This window comes from Carassius auratus, chromosome 4 (genome assembly GCF_003368295.1).
Source record: "Carassius auratus strain Wakin chromosome 4, ASM336829v1, whole genome shotgun sequence".
Lineage (NCBI taxonomy): Eukaryota > Metazoa > Chordata > Actinopteri > Cypriniformes > Cyprinidae > Carassius > Carassius auratus.
In genome coordinates, this window is record NC_039246.1 from 27,721,851 (window position 1) to 27,729,354 (window position 7,504).

The following is a 7,504-nucleotide window of genomic DNA, read 5'->3' on the forward strand; positions in this document are numbered from 1 at the left end:
AAACTTAAAAAGTTTTGGTTTTGAGTGGACAATCCTCAACATATCATGAAATCCGAATTAGGCATAAAATAATGCCATGCATGTAAAAATGAGCTGAGAATTGATGATCTGGCTCAGATTCAGTGCAGGACTTTTTCTGCTGATTAAGGGGAAATTCAAGATTAATTCACATTACAAATGATTTTCTCAAAAGCAAAATGCACTTATTTAGTGAGAAAGTGTTACGCGCTCCAGCAAAATCAGACTCTGCTTTTGAAATCAGCAGCTTCGAATTAGTACTGGATTTGATTCAGTGCATATGATGCAGAGCGGTGTGTATACGAATGATTGTATTGTCTTTCAGGTCCAGACCCCAGTCGCTGTTTCTCCTGATGTGAATACAGGCCGTCCAATAGAAGCTGGGAATTAGTCTCAGGTGTGGAGTATGTCCAAACGCATGTCTGCACGCTGCTGTTAGAGGCCATTCTTCACCTCATTTATTCTAATAGATGTGACAGATGAACTTTTTGAGGCCCAGTTAGTGGAAGAGATCCTGTTCCCTCAGGATAAAATGATTGATGGAAGTTTGTTTCTTGAGAAGAAGACAGACGTTCATGTACTTTGTAAGAGTATCTGGTTCACACTTCACATTAAGCAGTTTACACAACTATAATATTAACGATACAGAGCAAGGATATCAGTATTTATTTCCCCAGTTGATGAATAATAAAAACGTTGAGCCAATCAGAATCCACTGATTCGAATTTTAATAAGCTCCAGCATTTAAAACGAAAAAACGGCAGCGTGCGCTAATAATAAACATAACATAATAGTTATACACAGTTTTTACTCAACAGGATTTAAAACTAGCCATTTTCCAAAAAATAAACACATTTTTCTAAACTAAATTATGGACTATTAAAACGTACTCAAACTACACTGAAATTTAGTAAATATTGTTGCTTGAAATAAAATGAAATATTTTATGAAAGTGATTTTTAAAATTTTCATTTAGTGTAACATAACCCAAACTAAAACTAGAATTGAAATACTGTTTTGAAATGCTTTGGCATTTATGTCTGTGTTTGTGTAAAGCGCTGGGTCCAGTTTAAAGTCTCTGTGGATTTGTTGTGACCCATGATCACTTCTATTGAAATAAGTCAGTTCAAATGCCACGGACCCAAATGTAAAAATTTTTGTCATAAAGAACGGCGGAGGAGTGAGTGACTCATCTCGATAAAGGCTTTACTCTATTTCAGACAGATGTGACATTTACAGCTCACTCCTCTCCTCCGGAGCGACGGGGGGAAGATGGCATGCGTCAGTGATGGCGGTGGAAACGCTGGCCAGCGAGAGACTCAGAGCTGTGAAACAGAGCCCACAGCAGCCACACACACACACACACACACACACACACACTGTTCCCTGTCATTACAGCATTATCCAGCATGCAGGGAATCCCCTGTGCACCTACAGAGCATCTACAGGCTAACATCTAGGCCTACGGCTCAAAGAAAGAGGAAAATGTTATTCTTTTATATATCTGCACTGTAAAAAAAAATTGTGTCAAATTAAAATGATTTCAAGATTTTTTATTTGTCACATACAACAAATGTGATGATTACCCCGCTGACTTAAAATTTTACATTTAGCCTAAACTAAAATATCCAAGTTGACACTTAACATTAAGTAAAATTTCAAGTTGACTAAGCTTAACATCTTTTTAGTAGCAATTGATTATTATTCTATTTTTTTTACAGTGTGGGTTCACACAGTTTTTCCTAAAACCAAGTTTTTATCTCACAATTCCCTGCTTTGTTAATGCAAAGAATTTTTTTTTTTAACTTTGCTATATAAACTCAAAATTGTGTGAAATTAACTCCTGAGAAGAAAAGGCAGTAGATGAAAAGTTAAAAAGTCCCTTTTTATTCTGTGTTTAAAAAAAAAAAAAATGAATAGCGAGAAATAAACTCTGAATTATGTGATATAAACTTTCACAAAATGCATATTTTTTTTATTCAATGGAAGAAATTAGAGAATTCTGAGATAAAAGTCAGAGTCGCGATATGTAAAAGTCAAAATTCTGAGCTATAAAGCCAGAATCACATCATTTAAACTCAGAATTGCAAAATATAGTAAAAAACATGATATTTAAACTCAGAATTGTAAGGTATAAAATTAAAATCATATTTAAACTCAGAATTGTGAGATATAAAGTCAAAATCATGATATTTAAACTCAGAATTGCGAGATGTAAAGTCAAAATCATGATATTTAAACTCAGAATTGTGAGATATAAAGTCAAAATCATTATATTTAAACTCAGAACTGTGAAATATAAAGTCAAACTCATATTTAAACTCAGAACTGCGAGATATAAAGTCAAAATCATGATATTTAAACCCGGAACTGCGTGATATAAAGTCAAAATCATGATATTTAAACTCGGAACTGCGAGATATAAAGTCAAAATCATGATATTTAAACTCGGAACTGCGAGATATAAAGTCAAAATCATGATATTTAAACTCGGAACTGCGAGATATAAAGTCAAAATCATGATATTTAAACTCGGAACTGCGAGATATAAAGTCAAAATCATGATATTTAAACTCAGAACTGCGAGATATAAAGTCAAAATCATGATATTTAAACTCGGAACTGCGAGATATAAAGTCAAAATCATGATATTTAAACCCGGAACTGCGAGATATAAAGTCAAAATCATGATATTTAAACTCGGAACTGCGAGATATAAAGTCAAAATCATGATATTTAAACTCGGAACTGCGAGATATAAAGTCAAAATCATGATATTTAAACTCGGAACTGCGTGATATAAAGTCAAAATCATGATATTTAAACCCGGAACTGCGAGATATAAAGTCAAAATCATGATATTTAAACTCGGAACTGCGAGATATAAAGTCAAAATCATGATATTTAAACTCGGAATTGCGAGATATAAAGTCAAAATCATGATAATTAAACTCGGAACTGCGAGATATAAAGTCAAAATCATGATATGTAAACTCAGAATTGCGAGATATAAAGTCAAAATCATGATAATTGCGAGATATAAAGTCAAAATCATGAGAATTGCGAGATATAAAGTAACAATCATGATATTTAAACTCAGAACTGCGAGATATAAAGTCAAAATCATGATATTTAAACTCAGAACTGCGAGATATAAAGTCAAAATCATGATATTTAAACTCAGAACTGCGAGATATAAAGCCAGAATCACATTATTTGAAACAAAGAATTGTGAGATATAAAGTCAAAATCACGAATATGTTTTATGTTTGTAGCCTTGTAATGACATGTTCTACACCAACACGTTCTCCTACCGTTAATCTCGTTCTGTGTTCATACAGAGCAGATTACTGCTCATTTACTTGTAATGTGCAACTTCTCATACGGTAAATTGCCAGAATGAATTTATTATTTTTGTAAAGCTCCTGTTCACATGATCTTTTAACGGTAATTTACCGTCATGCTTCAGTCAAAAACGATTCAGCTCAGATAATTTGATGAACCCATATTGAGTTTAGCCTTTTAATCTGAGAACAGTACAAAACTTTGTTGAGATCTCTTCTGTGCTCATTTTCTCAGGAGAAACATCTCTTTCAGCATCACTTTCTCTCTATTTAATCCTCGTTTCTGTTTATAGGCAATAAGTGAGATATTTAGGAGTCCTCATTTGTGAATTTTCTTTCCTGTGGGAAGCTTCATGCAAAACATTTTAAAAGTGGGCCACACAGAGAGCGTCTCATCACTGTGTTCTGGAACTAAACGCCGTCATTGTTCTGTTTTCCTCCCACGAAGCTCTGGAAAGCTCACAGTGAAGAACGAGGCCTGTGACGTTTTCAGCAAATGCATTAATAATCCCGCAGCTCTGCCAGATCGGTCGAAGTCATTTTCTCAATTTGTTCATTTTCTGAAAATAATGCGGGTGCCACTTTGTATTCTTGCAGTCCAATACAGTTGTCAATATTCCAACAAAAAAACAAAGTGACTTTTAAAATATCTGCCATTAGGGTCAGAAAGATAAACGTAATGCAAAGGGAAAACAAGTTTGGCAATATAAATATAACATAAATATATAAATATTGTTCTGCCAAAAACTCACAAAACAACTTAATACCTGATATCACTTGAGTAGCTTTTTTAAACCAACATACGTTTATCATTACACAAATATTGATTTAACATACTCTATGCAAGTATATACATAAATAAAGTAAATAAAAGTTTATTCAAACTGATTTATTCCAGTGAGGTTAATACTGGTAAGGTTATATGTTCATATAAATTGCATACAATGATCTGTTAAAAAAAAAAATGTATATGCATACATAATATGTATAAAATAACGATTCTTCACGATAATAGCACACAGACTTTGAATGCATATGAGGGCTGATATATGCAATAGTAATAGTGATGCTTGACTTGGCAAACTAATAAAACAAGCTCTTTAGAAACTATATTTACAGTGTTTGTGAAATTCATGCTGACATGCGGCAACCAATGCACTTTAAATGCACTGTTACATGATCCATGAGATGGCTGTCTCTATGAGAAGCTCAGTCCTGGAGGCCACACACAGACACATCTCGCTGCTGAACATGAATTAATTACAGGCATCTGCACATGCATCCGTGCTCCATGCGAGGAGGTTTAGAAGCGCTGCAGACTGAAAGGACTGCAGATTCAGGAGGGATTTGAGATTCTTGGAAGTGGTTGCAAACCATGAAATTTCAAAATAAGATTTGCTCCTGTACCTTTGGCTGCAAGAGGGGTTTTTCTACAGAAAAATTAAAGGGGTAGTTCACATTCTGTCATTAGTTATTAATCTTCATGTCTTTCCAGGGCGGTTTGACTTTTTTAATGTGGAACATGAAAAACACGCAGTGCATCTGCACGCAAAGCAAGTCTGCTGTAAATAAACCTGTGCAATAAAATGACTCCTGTTATATCATCATGTCTCCATACGCCAAAATGTAGGTCTTTATTCACTAAAAATCTCATGCATCAAATGCAGTGATTATATGATTATGTTTTTGGACCTCCTGACTTAGTTTACTAAACAGCTTAACTCGTCAAATATACTTTTAACACCACTATTTTTCCACTCGACCGTTATTTGTTTTTTATTACAGCGATTCAAATACATCTAAAGTGACAACTTCCTCTTTGTAGTGGGCGAGAAGTAATATGGAGCATCTTGGGCTAATTCAATTAGCACAGACTGCTCTTAATTAAGGCCTTTAAAGAGGTTTCTTATTGTAATCCGCTAAAATGCGTTCCATATCTGTCTATTTCAGCTCTGTCTCCACAACAAACTGTGAATGCTGACATGTGGAAGTGTTTTAAATGTACGCTTCGGCTCAATGCTGCAGTAATAAAGCAGAGAGTCTGTTAAATGTGCAACATGTTGGATCTTCTTTCAGCTATTTACGACACTTTGATGAGCAGTATCAAATCTTGCTAATTCATTTTTCCAGTTCAGTGTAGCTTTGCATGTGATGTACGGCCCTGGACTGACCCCATAACATCAGTCTTCTTTTTCGTGCATTCAAAGAGACGAATGTGTTTAAAGCGGGATGCATGCTATGGGGATAAAATACCTGCCTTCCACAGAAACCACAGCCATTTACCTCCGAAGAGGAGAAAGGGCTGAGGAATTCGGCTGACCTCCAGGTCAGAATCGCTCTTAAGTGTTTCGTCTGGAGAGAAAGTGGAACAGCGCTGTATGTACATACACACAGAATCCCACCGTCACGGTCGGTGGATGTGTTTCCAGTCACATCCTGAGGAAGAAGCAGGTATGAAAGCTTCAGATCAAAGTGTGAAGTGTTTGAGAAGTGTTTCGCCTGCACTCGAGACGGACCACACAGCACTGCATCTCACGAAACCTCCTGATTCGGGCCATGCCTGCTCCTTTAACAGTCCAAATGTACTCGTTACGATAACTTTGAGTCCTGAACATGTCATAATAACAGAGTCCTGTGCCAGAAATCCCACAAATCAATTACAGTTCATAGTCCTGTGAACCTGTCAAAAACTAAAGTAATAATCCGACTTGTGCACAAAATCCATACAGTAGCATCAATGATTTATTTGATTTATTGATAATTGTTTGCAAGTTTTGAAAATTCATTTGCACTTTTGAAAACCTCTTGATATCATGTTTTACCAGGTTTGCACATGCAACCGAATTATGTAGAAGTGCTTGTCCTCTGGATGTCTGATCTATTTATATATTAATAGAGCATGTTCTGTGTAAGTATCACAAAGTATAGAACTTTACGTGCATGTTCATACAACATTAGGATTTTGTTTGAAAAACAAAAACTAAATGTGCAAACCTTAGGGGAACATTCCATGTTTGTACGGTCTCAGTAGGATGTCATGAAAAACCTCCCATGCACATTCTAGAGAGGTTAGGTTATGATCATAAAAATGAAACCTGAAAATAACACTTAGGCAATGTTCTGTGTGTGTTCCTTTTAGGTTTGCCTTTTTGCAATGTTCGTGAATGGTTACAAACAACAGAGCCCTCACAAAATGTTATAAAGTGTGTCCCTGGAGCACAAAAGCAGTTATAAGTAGCACAGATATATTTGGAGCAATAGCCCACAAGACATCATATGGGTCAAAATTATCAATTTTTTCTTTTATGCCAAAAATCTTTAGGATATTTTGTAAATTCCATACCATAAATATATAAAAATTTCATTTTTGATTAGTAAAATGCATTGCTAAGAGCTTCATTTAGATAACTTTAAAGATGATTTTCTCAATATTTAGATTTGTTTGCTCCCTCAGATTCCAGATTGTCAAATATTGTCCTCCGAACAAACCACACATCAATGGAGAGATCATTTATTTCGGCTTTCAGATGATGCATAAATCTCAATTTTAAAAAATTGACCAATATAACTGGTTTTGTGGTCTATGGTCTCAATTGTTTACCAAAAAACCCCAAACCAATCTTGAACATGTGCAAACATTAAAGCAACGTTTGCTGGGATTCATCCGTGTGATGCTTATATGATTAGTTGCATTGGTTACTCTTTATAACAAGTTCCCGTTAATTAATACATGATTAATCTTTATTAACGTTAGTTCACCCAAAAATGAATATTCTGTCATGATTAACTCATTTTTTGAAGAATGTTGGTAACCAAACCATTAATGGTAGCCATTAACTTCAAGTCTTTAAAAGTCAATGGCTACCGTCAAACTTTTCGATCACCCACATTCTTCGAAATACCTTCAGGAAAACAATTCAAGAAATTCATACAGGTTTGGAACAACGTGAAGGTGAGTAAATTCATTTTTGGGTGAACTTTCCCTTTAATAACAATACAAATATTCAATGATAGCTCGTGTTAGTTCAGATCCATTAAATGATATAAAGTTTAGATTTTTGTTGAAATTGACATGATGCTTTAGAAGTCTTTTTCATTATTAGTTATGCAATTATTAGTTATGCATGTGGCATTCATTTCGA